This window comes from Anomaloglossus baeobatrachus, chromosome 7 (genome assembly GCF_048569485.1).
Source record: "Anomaloglossus baeobatrachus isolate aAnoBae1 chromosome 7, aAnoBae1.hap1, whole genome shotgun sequence".
NCBI classification, from domain to species: Eukaryota; Metazoa; Chordata; class Amphibia; order Anura; family Aromobatidae; genus Anomaloglossus; species Anomaloglossus baeobatrachus.
In genome coordinates this window covers 167,420,679-167,441,095 of record NC_134359.1, presented here as the reverse complement: position 1 = coordinate 167,441,095, position 20,417 = coordinate 167,420,679, and positions in this window count along the sequence as shown.

The following is a 20,417-nucleotide window of genomic DNA, read 5'->3' as shown; positions in this document are numbered from 1 at the left end:
AATGGAGTCCAACAGCCACTTTTGGATGCCACAAAGTTTCAGCATTTTTTTCAATTATAATAGCTTATTAAAAATGAGCAGGAGGTTGTAATGCAGAGGTGCTGGAAATAGCTTGGCACCAGTGGGACACTAATGGAGTACAACAGCCACTTTTTGGACGCCACTAAGTTTCAGCATTTTTTGCTATTATATTAGTTTATTAAAAATGAGCAGGAGGGTGTAATGCAGAGGTGCTGGAAATTGTTTGGCACCAGTGGGATACAAAAGGAGTTCAACAGCCACTTTTTGGATGCCACAAGGTTTCAGCATTTTTTTCAATTATAATAGCTTATTAAAAATGAGCAGGAGGGTGTAATGCAGAGGTGCTGGAAATTGTTTGGCACCAGTGGGACACAATTGGAGTCCAACATACACTTTTTGGATGCCACAAAGTTTCAGCATTTTTTTCAATTATAATATCTTAATAAAAATGAGCAGGAGGGTGTAATGCAGAGGTGCTGGAAATTGCTTGGCACCAGTGGGACAGTAATGGAGTACAACGGCTACTTTTTGGATGCCACTAAGTTTAAGCATTTTTTGCTAATATAATAGCTTATTTAAAAGGATCAGGAGGGTGTAATGCAGAGGTGCTGGAAATGGTATGTCACCAGTGGGACACCAATGGAGTACAACAGCCACTTTTTGGATGCCACAAAGTTTCAGCAATTTTTTCTATTATAATAGCTTATTAAAAAATTAGCATGAGGGTGTAATGCAGAGGTGCTGGAAATTGATTGGCACCAGTGGGACATAATGGAATACAACAGCCACTTTTTGAATGCCACAAAGTTTCAGCATTTTTTTCAATTATAATAGCTTATTAAAAATGAGCAGGAGGGTGTAATGCAGAGGTGCTGGAAATTGCTTGGCACCAATGGGACACAAATGGAGTCCAACAGAAAATTTTTGGATGCCACAAAGTTTCAGCATTTTTTTCAAATATAATATCTTATTTGAAATGAGCAGAAGGGTGTAATGCAGAGGTGCTGGAAATTGCTTGGCACCAGTGGGACACAAATGGAGTCCAACAGCCACTTTTTGATGCCACAAAGTTTCAGCATTTTTTTCAATTATAATATGTTATTTAAAATGAGCAGTAGGGGGTAATGCAGAGGTGCGGGAAATTGCTTGGCACTAGTGGGACACAATGGAGTACAACAGCCACTTTTAGGATGCCACTAAATTTCAGCATTTTTTTCTATTATAATGGCTTATTAAAAATGATTAGGAGGGTGTAATGCAGAGGAGCTGGAAATTGCTTGGCAACAGTGGGATACAAATTGAGTCCAAAAGCCACTTTTTGGATGCCACAAAGTTTCAGCATTTTTTTCAATTATAATATCTTATTAAAAATGAGCAGAAGGGTGTAATGCAGAGGTGCTGAAAATTGCTTGGCACCAGTGGGACATAAATGGAGTCCAACAGCCACTTTTTGGGTGCCACAAAGTTTCAGTATTTTTTTTCAATTATAATAGCTTATTACAAATGAGCAGGAGGGTGTAATGCAGAGGTGCTGGAAAATGTTTGGCACCAGTGGGCCACTAATGGAGTCCAACAGCCACTTTTTGATGCCACAAAGCTTCAGCATTTTTTTCAATTATAATATGTTATTTAAAATGAGCAGGAGGGTGTAATGCAGAGGTGCTGGAAATTGTTTGGCACCAGTGGGATACAAATTGAGTCCAACAGCCACTTTTTGAATGCCACAAAGTTTCAGCATTTTTCTCAATTATAATGGCTTATTAAAAATGATTAGGAGGGTGTAATGCAGAGGAGCTGTAAATTGCTTGGCAACAGTGGGATACAAATTGAGTCCAAAAGCCAACTTTTGGATGCCACAAAGTTTCAGCATTTTTTTCAATTATAATATCTTATTAAAAATGAGCAGAAGGGTGTAATGCAGAGGTGCTGGAAATTGCTTGGCACCAGTGGGACATAAATGGAGTCCAACAGCCACTCTTTGGATGCCACAAAGTTTCAGGATTTTTTTTCAATTATAATAGCTTATTACAAATGAGCAGGAGGGTGTAATGCAGAGGTGCTGGAAAATGTTTGGCACCAGTGGGCCACTAATGGAGTCCAACAGCCACTTTTTGGATGACACAAAGTATCAGCATTTTTTTCAATTATAATAGCTTATTAAAAATGAGCAGGAGGGTGTAATGCAGATGTGCTGGAAATGGCTTGGAACCAGTGGGACAATAATGGAGTACAACATCCACTTTTTGGATGCCACTAAGTTTCAGCATTTTTTGCTATTGTAATAGCTTATTAAAAATGAGCAGGAGGGAGTAATGCAGAGGTGCTGGAAATGGCTTGGCACCAGTGGCACACTAATGGAGTCCAACAGCCACTTTTTGGATGACAAAAAGATTCAGCATTTTTTTCAATTATAATAGCTTATTAAAAATGAGCAGGAGGGTGTAATGCAGAGGTGCTGGAAATTGCTTGGCACCAGTGGGACACAAATTGAGTACAACAGCCACTTTTTAGATGCCACTAAGTTTCAGCATTTTTTTCTATTATAATAGCTTATTAAAAATGAGCAGGAGGGTGTAATGCAGAGGTGCAGGAAATTGTTTATAACCAGTGGGACACAAATGGCGTCCAACAGCCACTTTTTGTATGCCACAAAGTTTTAGCATTTTTTTCAATTATAATAACTTATTAAAAATAAACAGGAGGGTGTAATGCAGAGGTGATGGAAATTGCTTGGCACCAGTGGGACACAAATGGAGTCCAACAGCCATTTTTGGATGCCACAAAGTTTCAGCATTTTTTTCAATTATAATAGCTTATTAAAAGTGAGCAGGAGGTTGTAATGCAGAGGTGCTGGAAATGGCTTGGCACCAGTGGGACAGTAATGGAGTACAACAGCCACTTTTAGGATGCCACTAAGTTTCAGCATTTTTTTTAATTATAATATCTTAATAAAAATGAGCAGGAGGGTGTAATGCAGAAGTGCTGGAAATTGCTTGGCACCAGTGGGACAGTAATGGACTACAACAGCTACTTTTTGGATGCCACTAAGTTTCAGCATTTTTTTCTATTATAATAGCTTATTAAAAATGAGCAGGAGGGTGTAATGCAGAGGTGCTGGAAATTGCTTGGCACCAGTGGGACAGAAATGGAGTACAACAGCTACTTTTTGGATGCCACTAAGTTTCAGCATTTTTTGCTATTATAATAGCTTATTTAAAAGGATCAGGAGGGTGTAATGCAGAGGTGCTGGAAATGGTATGGCACCAGTGGGACACCAATGGAGTACAACAGCCACTTTTTGGATGCCACAAAGTTTCAGCAATTTTTTTTATTATAATAGCTTATTAAAAAATTACCAGGAAGGTGTAATGCAGAGGTGCTGGAAATTGTTTGGCACCAGTGGGACACTAATGGAGTCCAACAGCCACTTTTTGGATGACAAAAAGATTCAGCATTTTTTTCAATTATAATAGCTTATTAAAAATGAGCAGGAGGGTGTAATGCAGAGGTGCTGGAAATTGCTTGGCACCAGTGGGACACAAATTGAGTCCAACAGCCACTTTTTAGATGCCACTAAGTTTCAGCATTTTTTTCTATTATAATAGCTTATTAAAAATGAGCAGGAGGGTGTAATGCAGAGGTGCAGGAAATTGTTTATAACCAGTGGGACACAAATGGCGTCCAACAGCCACTTTTTGTATGCCACAAAGTTTTAGCATTTTTTTCAATTATAATATCTTATTAAGAATGAGCAGAAGGGTGTAATGCAGAGGTGCTGGAAATTGCTTGGCACCAGTGGGACATAAATGGAGTCCAACAGCCACTCTTTGGATGCCACAAAGTTTCAGTATTTTTTTTCAATTATAATAGCTTATTACAAATGAGCAGGAGGGTGTAATGCAGAGATGCTGGAAAATGTTTGGCACCAGTGGGCCACTAATGGAGTCCAACAGCCACTTTTTGGATGACACAAAGTATCAGCATTTTTTTCAATTATAATAGCTTATTAAAAATGAGCAGGAGGGTGTAATGCAGATGTGCTGGAAATGGCTTGGAACCAGTGGGACAATAATGGAGTACAACATCCACTTTTTGGATGCCACTAAGTTTCAGCATTTTTTGCTATTGTAATAGCTTATTAAAAATGAGCAGGAGGGAGTAATGCAGAGGTGCTGGAAATGGCTTAGCACCAGTGGCACACTAATGGAGTACAACAGCCACTTTTAGGATGACAAAAAGATTCAGCATTTTTTTCAATTATAATAGCTTATTAAAAATGAGCAGGAGGGTGTAATGCAGAGGTGCTGGAAATTGCTTGGCACCAGTGGGACACAAATTGAGTCCAACAGCCACTTTTTAGATGCCACTAAGTTTCAGCATTTTTTTCTATTATAATAGCTTATTAAAAATGAGCAGGAGGGTGTAATGCAGAGGTGCAGGAAATTGTTTATAACCAGTGGGACACAAATGGCGTCCAACAGCCACTTTTTGTATGCCACAAAGTTTTAGCATTTTTTTCAATTATAATAACTTATTAAAAATAAACAGGAGGGTGTAATGCAGAGGTGATGGAAATTGCTTGGCACCAGTGGGACACAAATGGAGTCCAACAGCCATTTTTGGATGCCAGAAAGTTTCAGCATTTTTTTCAATTATAATAGCTTATTAAAAGTGAGCAAGAGGTTGTAATGCAGAGGTGCTGGAAATGGCTTGGCACCAGTGGGACAGTAATGGAGTACAACAGCCACTTTTAGGATGCCACTAAGTTTCAGCATTTTTTTTAATTATAATATCTTAATAAAAATGAGCAGGAGGGTGTAATGCAGAAGTGCTGGAAATTGCTTGGCACCAGTGGGACAGTAATGGACTACAACAGCTACTTTTTGGATGCCACTAAGTTTCAGCATTTTTTTCTATTATAATAGCTTATTAAAAATGAGCAGGAGGGTGTATTGCAGAGGTGCTGGAAATTGCTTGGCACCAGTGGGACAGAAATGGAGTACAACAGCTACTTTTTGGATGCCACTAAGTTTCAGCATTTTTTGCTATTATAATAGCTTATTTAAAAGGATCAGGAGGGTGTAATGCAGAGGTGCTGGAAATGGTATGGCACCAGTGGGACACCAATGGAGTACAACAGCCACTTTTTGGATGCCACAAAGTTTCAGCAATTTTTTTTATTATAATAGCTTATTAAAAAATTAGCAGGAAGGTGTAATGCAGAGGTGCTGGAAATTGTTTGGCACCAGTGGGACACTAATGGAGTCCAACAGCCACTTTTTGGATGACAAAAAGATTCAGCATTTTTTTCAATTATAATAGCTTATTAAAAATGAGCAGGAGGGTGTAATGCAGAGGTGCCGGAAATTGCTTGGCACCAGTGGGACACAAATTGAGTCCAACAGCCACTTTTTAGATGCCACTAAGTTTCAGCATTTTTTTCTATTATAATAGCTTATTAAAAATGAGCAGGAGGGTGTAATGCAGAGGTGCAGGAAATTGTTTATAACCAGTGGGACACAAATGGCGTCCAACAGCCACTTTTTGTATGCCACAAAGTTTTAGCATTTTTTTCAATTATAATAACTTATTAAAAATAAATAGGAGGGTGTAATGCAGAGGTGATGGAAATTGCTTGGCACCAGTGGGACACAAATGGAGTCCAACAGCCATTTTTGGATGCCAGAAAGTTTCAGCATTTTTTTCAATTATAATAGCTTATTAAAAGTGAGCAGGAGGTTGTAATGCAGAGGTGCTGGAAATGGCTTGGCACCAGTGGGACAGTAATGGAGTACAACAGCCACTTTTAGGATGCCACTAAGTTTCAGCATTTTTTTTAATTAGAATATCTTAATAAAAATGAGCAGGATGGTGTAATGCAGAGGTGCTGGAAATTGCTTGGCACCAGTGGGACAGTAATGGACTACAACAGCTACTTTTTAAATGCCACTAAGTTTCAGCATTTTTTTCTATTATAATAGCTTATTAAAAATGAGCAGGAGGGTGTAATGCAGAGGTGCTGGAAATTGCTTGGCACCAGTGGGACAGAAATGGAGTACAACAGCTACTTTTTGGATGCCACTAAGTTTCAGCATTTTTTGCTATTATAATAGCTTATTTAAAAGGATCAGGAGGGTGTAATGCAGAGGTGCTGGAAATGGTATGGCACCAGTGGGACAATAATGGAGTACAACATCCACTTTTTGGATGCCACTAAGTTTCAGCATTTTTTTCTATTTTAATAGCTTATTAAAAATGAGCAGGAGGGTGTAATGCAGAGGTGCTGGAAATTGTTTATAACCAGTGGGACGGACACAAATGGTGTCCAACAGCCACTTTTTGTATGCCACAAAGTTTTAGCATTTTTTTCAATTATAATAACTTATTAAAAATAAACAGGAGGGTGTAATGCAGAGGTGATGGAAATTGCTTGGCACCAGTGGGACACAAATGGAGTCCAACAGCCACTTTTGGATGCCACAAAGTTTCAGCATTTTTTTCAATTATAATAGCTTATTAAAAATGAGCAGGAGGTTGTAATGCAGAGGTGCTGGAAATTGCTTGGCACCACTGGGACACAAATGGAGTACAACAGCCACTTTTTGGACGCCACTAAGTTTTAGCATTTTTTGCTATTATATTAGCTTATTAAAAATTAGCAGGAGGGTGTAATGCAGGGGTGCTGGAAATTGCTTGGCACTAGTGGGACATAATGGAGTACAACAGCCACTTTTAGGATGCCACTAAGTTTCAGCATTTTTTTCTATTATTATAGCTTTTTAAAAATGAGCAGGAGGGTGTACTACAGAGGTGCTGGAAATTGTTTGGCACCAGTGGGATACAAAAGGAGTTCAACAGCCACTTTTTGGATGCCACAAGGTTTCAGCATTTTTTTCAATTATAATAGCTTATTAAAAATGAGCAGGAGGGTGTAATGCAGAGGTGCTGGAAATTGTTTGGCACCAGTGGGACACAAATGGAGTCCAACATACACTTTTTGGATGCCACAAAGTTTCAGCATTTTTTTCAATTATAATATCTTAATAAAAATGAGCAGGGGGGTGTAATGCAGAGGTGCTGGAAATTGATTGCCACCAGTGGGACAGTAATGGAGTACAACAGCTACTTTTTGCATGCCACTAAGTTTCAGCATTTTTTGCTATTATAATAGCTTATTTAAAAGGATCAGGAGGGTGTAATGCAGAGGTGCTGGAAATGGTATGGCACCAGTGGGACACCAATGGAGTACAACAGCCACTTTTTGGATGCCACAAAGTTTCAGCAATTTTTTCTATTATAATAGCTTATTAAAAAATTAGCAGGAGGGTGTAATGCAGAGGTGCTGGAAATTACTTGGCACCAGTGGGACAATAATGGAGTACAACATCCACTTTTTGGATGCCACTAAGTTTCAGCATTTTTTGCTATTATAATAGCTTATTGAAAGTTAGCAGGAGGGTGTAATGCAGAGGTGCTGGAAATTGATTGGCACCAGTGGGACACCAATGGAGTACAACAGCCACTTTTTGGATGCCACAACGTTTCAGCAATTTTTTCTATTATAATAGCTTATTAAAAAATTAGCAGGAGGGTGTAATGCAGAGGTGCTGGAAATTGATTGGCACCAGTGGGACATAATGGAATACAACAGCCACTTTTTGAATGCCACAAAGTTTCAGCATTTTTTTCAATTATAATAGCTTATTAAAAATGAGCAGGAGGGTGTAATGCCGAGGTGCTGGAAATTGCTTGGCACCAATGGGACACAAATGGAGTCCAACAAAAACTTTTTGGATGCCACAAAGTTTCAGCATTTTTTTCAATTATAATATCTTATTTGAAATGAGCAGAAGGGTGTAATGCAGAGGTGCTGGAAATTGCTTGGCACCAGTGGGACACAAATGGAGTCCAACAGCCACTTTTTGATGCCACAAAGTTTCAGCATTTTTTTCAATTATAATATGTTATTTAAAATGAGCAGGAGGGTGTAATGCAGAGGTGCTGGAAATTGCTTGGCACTAGTGGGACACAATGGAGTACAACAGCCACTTTTAGGATGCCTCTAAATTTCAGCATTTTTTTCTATTATAATAGCTTATTAAAAAATTAGCAGGAGGGTGTACTGCAGAGGTGCTGGAAATTGTTTGGCACCAGTGGGATACAAATTGAGTCCAACAGCCACTTTTTGAATGCCACAAAGTTTAAGCATTTTTCTCAATTATAATGGCTTATTAAAAATGAGCAGGAGGGTGTAATGCAGAGGAGCTGGAAATTGCTTGGCAACAGTGGGATACAAATTGAGTCCAAAAGCCACTTTTTGGATGCCACAAAGTTTCAGCATTTTTTTCAATTATAATAGCTTATTACAAATGAGCAGGAGGGTGTAATGCAGAGGTGCTGGAAAATGTTTGGCACCAGTGGGCCACTAATGGAGTCCAACAGCCACTTTTTGGATGACACAAAGTTTCAGCATTTTTTTCAATTATAATAGCTTATTAAAAATGAGCAGGAGGATGTAACGCAGAAGTGCTGGAAATTCCTTGGCACCAGTGGGACACTAATGGAGTCCAACAGCCACTTTTTGGATGCCACAAAGTTTCAGCATTTTTTTCAATTATAACAGCTTATTAAAAATGAGCAAGAGGGTGTAATGCAGAGGTGCTGGAAATTGCTTGGAACCAGTGGGACACTAATGGAGTCCAACAGCCATTTTTTGGATGCCACAAAGTTTCAGTATTTTTTTCAGTTATAATAGCTTATTACAAATGAGCAAAAGGGTGTAATGCAGAGGTGCTGGAAATTGTTTGGCACCAGTGGGACACTAATGGAGTCCAACAGCCACTTTTTGGATGCCACAAAGTTTCAGCAATTTTTTATATTATAATAGCTTATTAAAAAATTAGCAGGAAGGTGTAATGCAGAGGTGCTGGAAATTACTTGGCACCAGTGGGACAATAATGGAGTACAACATCCACTTTTTGGATGCCACTAAGTTTCAGCATTTTTTTCTATTTTAATAGCTTATTAAAAATGAGCAGGAGGGTGTAATGCAGAGGTGCTGGAAATTGTTTATAACCAGTGGGACGGACACAAATGGCGTCCAACAGCCACTTTTTGTATGCCACAAAGTTTTAGCATTTTTTTCAATTATAATAACTTATTAAAAATAAACAGGAGGGTGTAATGCAGAGGTGATGGAAATTGCTTGGCACCAGTGGGACACAAATGGAGTCCAACAGCCACTTTTGGATGCCACAAAGTTTCAGCATTTTTTTCAATTATAATAGCTTATTAAAAATGAGCAGGAGGTTGTAATGCAGAGGTGCTGGAAATTGCTTGGCACCACTGGGACACAAATGGAGTACAACAGCCACTTTTTGGATGCCACTAAGTTTTAGCATTTTTTGCTATTATATTAGCTTATTAAAAATTAGCAGGAGGGTGTAATGCAGGGGTGCTGGAAATTGCTTGGCACTAGTGGGACATAATGGAGTACAACAGCCACTTTTAGGATGCCACTAAGTTTCAGCATTTTTTTCTATTATTATAGCTTTTTAAAAATGAGCAGGAGGGTGTACTACAGAGGTGCTGGAAATTGTTTGGCACCAGTGGGATACAAAAGGAGTTCAACAGCCACTTTTTGGATGCCACAAGGTTTCAGCATTTTTTTCAATTATAATAGCTTATTAAAAATGAGCAGGAGGGTGTAATGCAGAGGTGCTGGAAATTGTTTGGCACCAGTGGGACACAAATGGAGTCCAACATACACTTTTTGGATGCCACAAAGTTTCAGCATTTTTTTCAATTATAATATCTTAATAAAAATGAGCAGGGGGGTGTAATGCAGAGGTGCTGGAAATTGCTTGGCACCAGTGGGACAGTAATGGAGTACAACAGCTACTTTTTGGATGCCACTAAGTTTCAGCATTTTTTGCTATTATAATAGCTTATTTAAAAGGATCAGGAGGGTGTAATGCAGAGGTGCTGGAAATGGTATGGCACCAGTGGGACACCAATGGAGTATAACAGCCACTTTTTGGATGCCACAAAGTTTCAGCAATTTTTTCTATTATAATAGCTTATTAAAAAATTAGCAGGAGGGTGTAATGCAGAGGTGCTGGAAATTACTTGGCACCAGTGGGACAATAATGGAGTACAACATCCACTTTTTGGATGCCACTAAGTTTCAGCATTTTTTGCTATTATAATAGCTTATTGAAAATTAGCAGGAGGGTGTAATGCAGAGGTGCTGGAAATTGATTCGCACCAGTGGGACACCAATGGAGTACAACAGCCACTTTTTGGATGCCACAACTAGAGATGAGCAAACCGGTCGCGGTTCGGCTCGAGGTGGTTCGCCGAACGGAGGTCCCGTTCGAGTTCGGCTCGTCGAACGTTCCACGAACCGAACTCGAACGTATAGGCTATAATGGGAGGCAATCACAAACACATAAAAATGCATTATAAATGTACACAAACAGTTAATAAACATTGCCATAACACTTACCGGTCCTCGCGATCCCTTCTGCACTCTGTCTCCTGCCGCTATTCCATCCGATGATCGCTGAATCCTCCCGGTGACCTGCACTGCCAGCAGAGAAGCAGGACCTATCGTGACGTCAAAATAGCCATGTGACCAGTCACGTGGCTATTATCTCATTGGCTACAGACTGGTCACATGACTATGACACGTCATGTAGGACCTGCGAGTGCATCTCTCCAGTACACGGTGCACATATGTGTATCGCCGTGTACCGGCGACATGCTCTAGCACACGGTCGACTCCCCGTTCCGTTAGGGACCGGCTGACACAGCCGGTCATTAACGGAGATCACCGTTGCCATAGCAACGCAGTTAGCGGTGACGTCACCGCTAACCGCGGCTCCGAGAGCACCGTTGCTATGGTAACGCGTCTGTCAGCGTTACCGCTAGCAGCCAGCAGTGATCACTCACGGAGTGAAGGCTGCACGCTGCTTCGCGATTGTAATGAGCATTGTAGTGAGGATGGAGGTTCCCCAGCCCCAAGTGATGAGCTGGTGAATCTCATCCTTCCTCACTACAATCGTCACTACTACTACACTAGAAAGAAAGAAGACAGAAGAGCAGGATCGTGGAGGGCTGACAGGGGGTAATAAAGATGGAGTCTCTAATGTGTCTGTGTATTTATTTCTATTAAAGTATTTTTTCTCTGTGTGGTGTCTTTTTTTTAACCCTTTATTGGAGATTCTTAATGGCCGGGTCAAACGTGCCTGACATTAAGAATCTCTGGCTTAATACTGGCTGGTAAAACAAAGCCAGTATTAACTCATGATTACCCAACAAGCCACCCGGCTCCAGGGCTGTTGGAAGAGTTGGATACAGCGCCAGATGATGGCGCTTCTATGAGAGCGCCATTTTCTGGGACGGCTGCGGACTGAAATCCGCAGCAGAGGCGCCCACAAACCTCGGGCTAACCTGTGCTGCGGATTCCAATCCCCAGCTGCCTAGTTGTACCCGGCTGGACACAAAAATAGGGCGAAGCCCACGTCATTTGTTTTTTAATTATTTCATGAAATAAGTGAAATAATTAAAAAAAACGGGCTTCCCTATATTTTTTGTTCCCAGCCGGGTACAAATAGGCAACTGGGGGTTGGAGGCAGCCCGTGGCTGCCAGCTGTACCTGGCTAGCATACAAAAATATGGCGAAGCCCACGTCATTTTTTGGTGGGCAAAAAACTTCTGCATACAGTCCTGGATGGAGTATGCTGAGCCTTGTAGTTCTGCAGCTGCTGTCTGCTCTTCTCCATACAGACAGACAGCAGCTGCAGAACTACAAGGCTCAGCATACTCCATCCAGGACTGTATGCAGAAGTTTTTTGCCCCCTGAAAAAATTATGTGGGCTTCGCCATATTTTTGTATGCTAGCCAGGTACAGCAGGCAGGTACGGCTGCCCCCAACCCCCAGTTGCCTATTTGTACCCGGCTGGGAACCAAAAATAAAGGGAAGCCCTTTTTTTATTATTTCATGAATTTCATGAAATAATTAGAAAACAAATGACGTAGGCTTTGCCCCATTTTTGTGTCCAGCCAGGTACAACTAGGCAGCTGGGGATTGGAATCCGCACCACCGGTTGGCCTGAGCTTTCTGGGCCCCACTGCTGCGAATTGCAGTCTGCAGCCACCTCAGAAAATGGCATTTTCATAGAAGCGCCATCTTCTGGCGCTGTATCCAACTCTTCCAGCACCTGCCTGCTATACCTGGCTAGCATACAAAAATATGGCGAAGCTCACGTCCTTTTTTTGTAGTTTTTTGGCAAAAAAAATAAAAAATGCTTCCCTGGATTTTCCATTGCCAGTGAAGGTAACACCAAGCAGTGGGGGTTAGCAGCCAGTAGCTGCTTGGATTACCCTTAGCTAGCAATACAAAAAATGCAGCGGGAGCCCATATATATTTTTTTTAATTATTTATTTAAATAACTAAAAATAAAATGGGCTTCCCTGTATTTTGATTGCTGGACATCACAGTGCTGTAAAAATAAATCTTTAAAAAAATGACGTAGCGCTCCGCGGTATTTTTGATTCTCAGCGCAGATAAAGCAGACAGCTATGGGTTGCCACCCCCATCTGCCTGCCGTTACCTTGGTTGTCAATCAAAATACAGGGAAGCCCATTAATTTTTTCTATTTAAAAAATAGTTAAAAAAAAAAAATTACGTTGGGTCCCCCCATTTTTGATAGCCAGCTAGGGTAAAGCAGACGGCTGTAGCCTGAAAACCACAGCTGGCAGCTTTACCGTGGTTGGGGATCCAATGTGGAGGTCCCCTCAGGCTCTTTTTTATAATTATTTTATAAATATTAATAATTACACAATAAAAGTAGGGTCCCCCCCAAATTGGATCACCAGCCAAGGTAAAGCGGACAGCTGTGGTCTGGTATTCTCAGGGTGGGAAGGTCCATAGTTATTGGGCCTTCACAGCCTAAAAATAGCAGGCCGCAGGCACCCCAGACGTGGCGCATCCACTAGATGCGCCAATCCTGGCGCTTCACCCCAGCTCATCCCGTGCCCTGGTGCAGTGGCAAACGGGGTAATAAATCGGGTTGATACTAGCTGTAAAGTCACCTGAGATCAAGCCCAGCAGTTTGTGATGTCATGGCGTCTATTAGATACCCAACATCATAAACTGTCAGTACTAACAAAAACAAAAAATCGACAAAAGAAATTTATTTGAAAAAACAGTCCCCAAAACATTTCCTCTTTCACCAATTTATTGTAAGAAAAAAAATAAAGGGGTCCCACGACGACTCTGGACCGTCTAGAATATGGGGGGGAGACACTCAGGGAACGTATCCCCCATTTTCTAGGAGTGCGGACCCTTCATGTGAGGAGTGTGGGTGCAATGAATCTGCACTCACTCTCCCCGGGTCCACAGCAGCAGAGTCCATGTCGTAATGGTTGCTACCAAAGCTGCAATGCCCTGCTCATGAGGTAAGGGCATGCCTAATCAGGAAAACTACTGTAGAGGAAGCTCTGTTCACTGGTATATAGGTGCTCAGAGGTAATAATAGATAAAATTAGTGAGTAACCTCGGCACTCTATATCTCCCAGACTAAGTCAGTAAGTCACAATGGATAGTAATGCAAAATCACTCTTTATTGGTCCGTATTAAGAAATTTTTTTTTTCATAAGCATATATGTTTTTGTCCAAAACAAGTTACAAATGACGTTTCGGCCTGAGCCTTCGTCAGATTGGACTTATCTGCATGTAATCATGAAAAATGACAATAATCAGTATCACATAAGAGTGAGAGAACAATAACATAAACTCGAACAATGTAGAGGTACAATTGGGATGCAGCAAAAAAATTGCAACACAGCAAGAAATGAAACACATGATACAGTTGTCATAATACAGTACAAGGACAATATAGTAATGACAAATATGGGGTCAGAGTAGGCTTAGACAGCTCTGGTACGAAAGAGATGTCAATCATAAAGTAACATGTGCAGTAGGTGTAGAGCTACAGTATGCATGGCAGAGCAAATGGGTAGACCGACCATAGAAAAAGAACGGAGAAAATGTGGAGAAAAAGTGGAGCATAAGAGGAGAAAAAGTGGAGAAAAAGTGGAGAAAAAAGTGGAGAAAAAAGTGGAGAAAAAAGTGGAGAAAAAGTGGAGAAAAAGTGGAGCATAAGAGGAGAAAAAGTGGAGAAAAAAGTGGAGAAAAAGTGGAGAAAAAGTGGAGCATAAGAGGAGAAAAAGTGGAGATTAAGAGGAGAAAAAGTGGAGAAAAAGTGGAGCATAAGAGGAGAAAAAGTGGAGCATAAGAGGAGAAAAAGTGGAGAAAAAGTGGAGAAAAAAGTGGAGAAAAAAGTGGAGAAAAAGTGGAGCATAAGAGGAGAAAAAGTGGAGAAAAAGTGGAGAAAAAGTGGATAAAAAGTGGAGCATAAGAGGAGAAAAAGTGGAGATTAAGAGGAGAAAAAGTGGAGCATAAGAGGAGAAAAAGTGGAGCATAAGAGGAGAAAAAGTGGAGAAAAAGTGGAGCATAAGAGGAGAAAAAGTGGAGATTAAGAGGAGAAAAAGTGGAGAAAAAGTGGAGCATAAGAGGAGAAAAAGTGGAGTAAAAGTGGAGAAAAAGTGGAGAAAAAGTGGAGCATAAGAGGAGAAAAAGTGGAGAAAAAGTGGAGAAAAAAGTGGAGCATAAGAGGAGAAAAAGTGGAGCATAAGAGGAGAAAAAGTGGAGATTAAGAGGAGAAAAAGTGGAGAAAAAGTGGAGCATAAGAGGAGAAAAAGTGGAGCATAAGAGGAGAAAAAGTGGAGAAAAAGTGGAGAAAAAAGTGGAGAAAAAAGTGGAGAAAAAGTGGAGCATAAGAGGAGAAAAAGTGGAGAAAAAGTGGAGAAAAAGTGGAGAAAAAGTGGAGAAAAAGTGGAGCATAAGAGGAGAAAAAGTGGAGAAAAAAGTGGATAAAAAGTGGAGAAAAAGTGGAGCATAAGAGGAGAAAAAGTGGAGAAAAAGTGGAGAAAAAATGGAGCATAAGAGGAGAAAAAGTGGAGAAAAAAGTGGAGAAAAAGTGGAGCATAAGAGGAGAAAAAGTGGAGAAAAAGTGGAGCATAAGAGGAGAAAAAGTGGATAAAAAGTGGAGAAAAAGTGGAGAAAAAGTGGAGCATAAGAGGAGAAAAAGTGGAGAAAAAGTGGAGAAAAAGTGGAGCATAAGAGGAGAAAAAGTGGAGAAAAAGTGGAGAAAAAGTGGAGAAAAAGTGGAGCATAAGAGGAGAAAAAGTGGAGAAAAAAGTGGAGAAAAAGTGGAGCATAAGAGGAGAAAAAGTGGAGATTAAGAGGAGAAAAAGTGGAGAAAAAGTGGAGCATAAGAGGAGAAAAAGTGGAGAAAAAGTGGAGAAAAAGTGGAGCATAAGAGGAGAAAAAGTGGAGATTAAGAGGAGAAAAAGTGGAGAAAAGATGGAGCATAAGAAGAGAAAAAGTGGAGAAAAAAGTGGAGAAAAAGTGGAGCATAAGAGGAGAAAAAGTGGAGATTAAGAGGAGAAAAAGTGGAGAAAAAGTGGAGCATAAGAGGAGAAAAAGTGGAGAAAAAGTGGAGAAAAAGTGGAGCATAAGAGGAGAAAAAGTGGAGAAGAAGTGGAGAAAAAGTGGAGCATAAGAGGAGAAAAAGTGGAGATTAAGAGGAGAAAAAGTGGAGCATAAGAGGAGAAAAAGTGGAGCATAAGAGGAGAAAAAGTGGAGAAAAAGTGGAGAAAAAAGTGGAGAAAAAAGTGGAGAAAAAGTGGAGCATAAGAGGAGAAAAAGTGGAGAAAAAGTGGAGAAAAAGTGGAGAAAAAGTGGAGCATAAGAGGAGAAAAAGTGGAGAAAAAAGTGGAGAAAAAGTGGAGAAAAAGTGGAGCATAAGAGGAGAAAAAGTGGAGAAAAAGTGGAGCATAAGAGGAGAAAAAGTGGAGAAAAAGTGGAGAAAAAGTGGAGAAAAAGTGGAGCATAAGAGGAGAAAAAGTGGAGAAAAAGTGGAGAAAAAGTGGAGCATAAGAGGAGAAAAAGTGGAGATTAAGAGGAGAAAAAGTGGAGAAAAAGTGGAGCATAAGAGGAGAAAAAGTGGAGAAAAAGTGGAGTAAAAGTGGAGAAAAAGTGGAGAAAAAGTGGAGAAAAAGTGGAGCATAAGAGGAGAAAAAGTGGAGAAAAAGTGGAGAAAAAAGTGGAGAAAAAGTGGAGAAAAAGTGGAGCATAAGAGGAGAAAAAGTGGAGATTAAGAGGAGAAAAAGTGGAGAAAAAGTGGAGCATAAGAGGAGAAAAAGTGGAGCATAAGAGGAGAAAAAGTGGAGAAAAAAGTGGAGAAAAAGTGGAGAAAAAGTGGAGCATAAGAGGAGAAAAAGTGGAGAAAAAGTGGAGCATAAGAGGAGAAAAAGTGGAGAAAAAGTGGAGCATAAGAGGAGAAAAAGTGGAGATTAAGAGGAGAAAAAGTGGAGAAAAAGTGGAGCATAAGAGGAGAAAAAGTGGAGCATAAGAGGAGAAAAAGTGGAGAAAAAGTGGAGAAAAAAGTGGAGAAAAAAGTGGAGAAAAAGTGGAGCATAAGAGGAGAAAAAGTGGAGTAAAAGTGGAGAAAAAGTGGAGAAAAAGTGGAGAAAAAGTGGAGCATAAGAGGAGAAAAAGTGGAGAAAAAGTGGAGAAAAAAGTGGAGAAAAAGTGGAGAAAAAGTGGAGCATAAGAGGAGAAAAAGTGGAGATTAAGAGGAGAAAAAGTGGAGAAAAGATGGAGCATAAGAAGAGAAAATGTGGAGAAAAAAGTGGAGAAAAAGTGGAGCATAAGAGGAGAAAAAGTGGAGATTAAGAGGAGAAAAAGTGGAGAAAAAGTGGAGCATAAGAGGAGAAAAAGTGGAGAAAAAGTGGAGAAAAAGTGGAGCATAAGAGGAGAAAAAGTGGAGATTAAGAGGAGAAAAAGTGGAGCATAAGAGGAGAAAAAGTGGAGCATAAGAAGAGAAAAAGTGGAGAAAAAGTGGAGAAAAAAGTGGAGAAAATAGTGGAGAAAAAGTGGAGCATAAGAGGAGAAAAAGTGGAGAAAAAGTGGAGAAAAAGTGGAGAAAAAGTGGAGAAAAAGTGGAGCATAAGAGGAGAAAAAGTGGAGAAAAAAGTGGAGAAAAAGTGGAGAAAAAGTGGAGCATAAGAGGAGAAAAAGTGGAGATTAAGAGGAGAAAAAGTGGAGAAAAAGTGGAGCATAAGAGGAGAAAAAGTGGAGAAAAAGTGGAGAAAAAGTGGAGTAAAAGTGGAGAAAAAGTGGAGAAAAAGTGGAGAAAAAGTGGAGCATAAGAGGAGAAAAAGTGGAGAAAAAGTGGAGAAAAAAGTGGAGAAAAAGTGGAGAAAAAGTGGAGCATAAGAGGAGAAAAAGTGGAGATTAAGAGGAGAAAAAGTGGAGAAAAAGTGGAGCATAAGAGGAGAAAAAGTGGAGCATAAGAGGAGAAAAAGTGGAGAAAAAAGTGGAGAAAAAGTGGAGAAAAAGTGGAGCATAAGAGGAGAAAAAGTGGAGAAAAAGTGGAGCATAAGAGGAGAAAAAGTGGAGAAAAAGTGGAGCATAAGAGGAGAAAAAGTGGAGATTAAGAGGAGAAAAAGTGGAGAAAAAGTGGAGCATAAGAGGAGAAAAAGTGGAGCATAAGAGGAGAAAAAGTGGAGAAAAAGTGGAGAAAAAAGTGGAGAAAAAAGTGGAGAAAAAGTGGAGCATAAGAGGAGAAAAAGTGGAGTAAAAGTGGAGAAAAAGTGGAGAAAAAGTGGAGAAAAAGTGGAGCATAAGAGGAGAAAAAGTGGAGAAAAAGTGGAGAAAAAAGTGGAGAAAAAGTGGAGAAAAAGTGGAGCATAAGAGGAGAAAAAGTGGAGATTAAGAGGAGAAAAAGTGGAGAAAAAGTGGAGCATAAGAGGAGAAAAAGTGGAGCATAAGAGGAGAAAAAGTGGAGAAAAAGTGGAGCATAAGAGGAGAAAAAGTGGAGAAAAAGTGGAGAAAAAGTGGAGCATAATAGGAGAAAAAGTGGAGAAAAAAGTGGATAAAAAGTGGAGAAAAAGTGGAGCATAAGAGGAGAAAAAGTGGAGAAAAAGTGGAGAAAAAGTGGAGCATAAGAGGAGAAAAAGTGGAGAAAAAAGTGGAGAAAAAGTGGAGCATAAGAGGAGAAAAAGTGGAGAAAAAGTGGAGCATAAGAGGAGAAAAAGTGGATAAAAAAGTGGAGAAAAAGTGGAGAAAAAGTGGAGCATAAGAGGAGAAAAAGTGGAGAAAAAGTGGAGAAAAAGTGGAGCATAAGAGGAGAAAAAGTGGAGAAAAAGTGGAGAAAAAGTGGAGAAAAAGTGGAGCATAAGAGGAGAAAAAGTGGAGAAAAAAGTGGAGAAAAAGTGGAGCATAAGAGGAGAAAAAGTGGAGATTAAGAGGAGAAAAAGTGGAGAAAAAGTGGAGCATAAGAGGAGAAAAAGTGGAGAAAAAAGTGGAGAAAAAGTGGAGAAAAAGTGGAGCATAAGAGGAGAAAAAGTGGAGATTAAGAGGAGAAAAAGTGGAGAAAAAGTGGAGCATAAGAGGAGAAAAAGTGGAGATTAAGAGGAGAAAAAGTGGAGAAAAGATGGAGCATAAGAAGAGAAAATGTGGAGAAAAAAGTGGAGAAAAAGTGGAGCATAAGAGGAGAAAAAGTGGAGATTAAGAGGAGAAAAAGTGGAGAAAAAGTGGAGCATAAGAGGAGAAAAAGTGGAGAAAAAGTGGAGAAAAAGTGGAGCATAAGAGGAGAAAAAGTGGAGAAAAAGTGGAGAAAAAGTGGAGAAAAAGTGGAGAAAAAGTGGAGCATAAGAGGAGAAAAAGTGGAGATTAAGAGGAGAAAAAGTGGAGCATAAGAGGAGAAAAAGTGGAGCATAAGAAGAGAAAAAGTGGAGAAAAAGTGGAGAAAAAAGTGGAGAAAATAGTGGAGAAAAAGTGGAGCATAAGAGGAGAAAAAGTGGAGAAAAAGTGGAGAAAAAGTGGAGAAAAAGTGGAGAAAAAGTGGAGCATAAGAGGAGAAAAAGTGGAGAAAAAAGTGGAGAAAAAGTGGAGAAAAAGTGGAGCATAAGAGGAGAAAAAGTGGAGAAAAAGTGGAGCATAAGAGGAGAAAAAGTGGAGAAAAAGTGGAGAAAAAGTGGAGAAAAAGTGGAGCATAAGAGGAGAAAAAGTGGAGAAAAAAGTGGAGAAAAAGTGGAGCATAAGAGGAGAAAAAGTGGAGATTAAGAGGAGAAAAAGTGGAGAAAAAGTGGAGCATAAGAGGAGAAAAAGTGGAGAAAAAGTGGAGAAAAAGTGGAGAAAAAGTGGAGAAAAAGTGGAGAAAAAGTGGAGCATAAGAGGAGAAAAAGTGGAGAAAAAGTGGAGAAAAAAGTGGAGAAAAAGTGGAGAAAAAGTGGAGCATAAGAGGAGAAAAAGTGGAGATTAAGAGGAGAAAAAGTGGAGAAAAAGTGGAGCATAAGAGGAGAAAAAGTGGAGCATAAGAGGAGAAAAAGTGGAGAAAAAAGTGGAGAAAAAGTGGAGAAAAAGTGGAGCATAAGAGGAGAAAAAGTGGAGAAAAAGTGGAGCATAAGAGGAGAAAAAGTGGAGAAAAAGTGGAGAAAAAGTGGAGAAAAAGTGGAGCATAAGAGGAGAAAAAGTGGAGATTAAGAGGAGAAAAAGTGGAGAAAAAGTGGAGTAACAGTGGAGAAAAAGTGGAGAAAAAGTGGAGAAAAAGTGGAGAAAAAGTGGAGCATAAGAGGAGAAAAAGTGGAGAAAAAGTGGAGCATAAGAGGAGAAAAAGTGGAGAAAAAAGTGGAGAAAAAGTGGAGAAAAAGTGGAGAAAAAGTGGAGCATAAGAGGAGAAAAAGTGGAGATTAAGAGGAGAAAAAGTGGAGAAAAAGTGGAGAGAAAGTGGAGAAAAAGTGGAGAAAAAGTGGAGAAAAAGTGGAGAAAAAAATGGAGAAAAAGTGGAGAAAAAGTGGAGAAAAAGTGGAGAATAAATGGAGAAAAAGTGGAGAATAAGTGGAGAAAAAGTGGAGAAAAAGTGGAGAAAAAGTGGAGAAAAAGTGGAGCACCCTTTGGTGCCTTTCATGTGGCACTAAGGGGTGCTTAGCTTTGTATTTAGCCAAAAAAATGAAAAAAAAAATGACGTAGGGTTCCCCTTTAGTTTTGTAGCCAGCTAGGGTAAAGCAGACGGCTGCAGCCTGCAGACCACAGCTGGCAACCTCACCTTGGCTGGTAATCCAAAACTGAGGGCACCCCACGCTGTTATTTTAAATTAAATAAATAATTTTAAAAAAAAAAACACGTAGGGGTCCCCCAAAATTGGATCACCAGCCAAGGTAAAGCAGACAGCTGGGGCCTGATATTCTCAGACTAGGGAGGTCCATGGTTATTGGATTCTCCCAAGCCTAAAAATAGCAGGCCGCAGCCGCCCCAGAAG